We start from the raw sequence: 3,339 nt of genomic DNA, 5'->3' as shown, positions 1-3,339 counted from the left end.
ACTGCCAGTAATTCGTATAACTATACATACATATCGTACATTACCTATATGTTGATACTTGGTTTGAAACCTAAATATGTGTATATCATGATCATAGGGATGTGAGAGCGTTATTTGAGCAGTTAGTCAGATAAAAATGACTGAAAAACGCTGTAGTTTTTATTTAAAATATTGCAAAAATAATTTATTATTATATATGAATAAATATTTTTAATCAGGTACAAACTTCTCTTATGCGTTTCAAATATTTAAAATGATTTAACGCTCTTTTTCGTGTGGATTATTTCAACACGGTTTTCGTTATAAATAGAAAAGTTGTGAAATATCAAAATACAGCTATTTACGTATAAAATTTGTGCCTCATAATTCGTGTTTACTAACAATAGAAAATAATTTAATATTTCTATAAAATTTTTCATCACGGATTATATACAAGATTTAACACGTGAATATATATTTTTACAATATTATATTTTATATGATGTTTTTGTTATGTATTACATACAATGTTTTTTAGATCAATTGACTCAAAATATGTAAGTTTTAATTTAGATATGCATCGGTTATCTTTCTAGCCGATTCTATAATAAATATAGTTATTTATATGATTTTGCGGTTCTTATTAGCTTTTATACGCATACCAGGCTTGTGAAATCTCAAAATGATTTTACTTCTCTGCTAAAATCTTCAAAAACAAATAAATACGAAAATAACATTTTCAGCAACAAATGACATGTAAAAAAACATAATTCAGCATAATCAAAAATAAAAAAAAATAATTTGCAATTATTTAGTCCTTTCCAGACATCCATGCACCCTAGGTGTAGATAGGAAAAAAAACATCATAAAAATCCTGTATTAATCCATTAATCTAGAGCCAAATTAGTATAATATTTGCTTCTAAAACGAGAAAATACCCATTCTAAGGTAAGATCAACAAGGTGTGAATTTTTTACTTTCTAGAAAAAAATATTTTTCCAAGCTGCGAAAAGGCTACCTGTATGATTGCAATTTTCAGTTTTATTGTGCTTTCTTAGATTATAATCGCTTTATACCACTTAAAACCTTTTTGTTTTTCGAAATTATATATTTTGAATAGATTTACAATTTTAATTGTTTCTGATAATTCTATGATATTATCTTTGTGGGATAAAAAAACCATTCGAGACTTACCTGAAATTATAATTTATCGTCAATAACAACTAAAATTAAAAATATTTCGGCTTTATTATTAAAAATTATTTCAAAGCGGATCCTTTTTTTATAAAAAAATATGTATATTTGTTAAAGGAATTTTGTATCTCAGATTTATATTTTATATAACCAAGAACTGATTTCCTGAAGTTTGTTGTTAAATTAGAGTAATTCAAAAAATATCAATTTTAATTAAATTCAAAAATGATAACTGACATTTTTTTCACAATTACACATAAAATTTTGTAATATATTCTTATTTATAAAATTAATAGAAAAACTTATTCGAGAGTGAGATCCCAATTTATAAATTACTTCACCGTAATTCCTTTCTGAGAGCATTCTGGTATTCATATTTAAAAGGAGTATTTGTGATGGATTATGTATTGACACTAAAATTCATATTTTTTATATGCGAATATTTTATTTTTTTGGATTTTAGCATATTTTAAAATTTAGACGTTTAAATAGATTAGCGATCAATTTTTGATAAATATAAATAGAAATATTTTATTCTATTTTTTTAAAAATTATTATAGTTAATGCATATAAAAAATAATATTTTAAAAGACTTTTTACCCACATCCTTTTGTTTTTTTTTAATGCTCTGTGTTGTTTCATATGGGCCTCTTCTGCATACATTCTTCTTAAAATCCGAAGTGAGAATTAGTTAAAATATTTTAATTTTTACTAGAAACACAATTGTGATTCTGGGATAATTAAAAATACTATATCGTATTATTATTATTTAAAAAGCATATTGCGTGGATTCCCATCCAAATAACTTCCTTAATTTATTAAAAAGACAAACAATGTCTATATTTTTATTGCCATAAATCTTATAAAACTTCTTCATACTTTTTATAACAGACATTTTAATTTATAAATTTATAAATTTTCCTTACGTGCGAAATTATCACTATCTGTATTATAACATGACTTTAACTCATCATATTTCAAGCCCATTTGTATGCCAATTTTAAACAGCTAATCTACGAACCTATGGATCATGATTGTTCTTTTGAGGCATGAATTTTATGATTACAGACTAAAGTGTTAATAAGAGTAAAACTACCAGGTTTTTAAGAGATTTAAATATTTATTAAATTTTATTATGGGTTAATTATTTTGCAAAAAAATACCAGATTTATCCTTCTTTAAGCTCAGCTTATATGACATCAGGAGCATATCTTGTCTTTATTTTGTGTATCTCTTCTTCTCTTACATTATCTTTCTATATTTCACTGTTATTCGAAGCTAATAAATTGCAATTTTCCTGCAGTCCTAAAGTATAATTTTTACAAATAAACTATATATAGATTTGCGACATGTATTTTATATTAATAATATGTAAATTCACAGTGAGTAAGCCACTTTAGCTCAGTGGCAGAGCGTTAGTCTTGTAAACTGAAGGCCGACGGTTCGAATCCGTCATGTGGCTTTTTTAAACACTTTTTTATAAAAGTTAGATCCATAAGAGTTTAAAGTTATCGGTTTTGATGAGAATTTAGCAGAGGAGAAGACATTAAGAAGCAATTTTGAGGTTTCACCATATATAAAAATCATATCCCACAATCTGTCACAAAAAATATAAATTAAAAATTTACCCATTCAAAAAAATCTAACTGTTGCTTTACAATTAGATGAGAAATCCATTTTTGATTTTAAATCCTGTTTGTTTTAGATTATTTATTTTTTTCTAAATCAAAATTTTATTTATCCATAAATCAAAAATAATTGTTTTAATTATCTGTGAAAATCTATTTATATTAATTAATACAAAATTTTCCGATTTTTTTCAATAAAATATTAAAGTTAAAATAATATGGATATTACTATTCTTCTGTACGCTATATTTATAGGTTTAATGTTTATTTTATTTTTTATGAAAATACTTTCTTATTTTGTTTATAATTTATAGGAATTTCGTTTTTCAATTATATTCACATAATTGAAATATTTTTTGGCAAATACGTGCTTGATTTACAAAGAAAAAAGATTATTTTAATAAATTTGAAAAATATTATAATTTTGCTTAATCCAGCAAAAATTTCGTGTAGTAAACTATTCGGTTCAAAGTATCAATTTATTATTAGTTATTCTACGTTGAATAAAAGGTTTGAACCAAAGAACTTCTAAAAATGA

At 24.0% G+C, this 3,339-nt stretch overlaps 1 non-coding gene across 1 annotated transcript; it reads left to right on the top strand.

Moving 5' to 3' along the window:
* The first annotated feature begins 2,563 nt into the window (after positions 1–2,563).
* Positions 2,564–2,635, top strand: TRNAT-UGU (transfer RNA threonine (anticodon UGU)). The gene has a single exon. It is a non-coding gene; the product is annotated as a tRNA-Thr (tRNA).
* Positions 2,636–3,339: the final 704 nt, after the last annotated feature.

Source organism: Rhyacophila brunnea, unplaced genomic scaffold, assembly GCF_057557595.1.
Source record: "Rhyacophila brunnea isolate RB1 unplaced genomic scaffold, BYU_Rbru_1.0 scaffold_113, whole genome shotgun sequence".
Lineage (NCBI taxonomy): Eukaryota > Metazoa > Arthropoda > Insecta > Trichoptera > Rhyacophilidae > Rhyacophila > Rhyacophila brunnea.
Note: the sequence above shows the minus strand (reverse complement) of the source record. Positions and strands in the feature narration are given on the sequence as shown.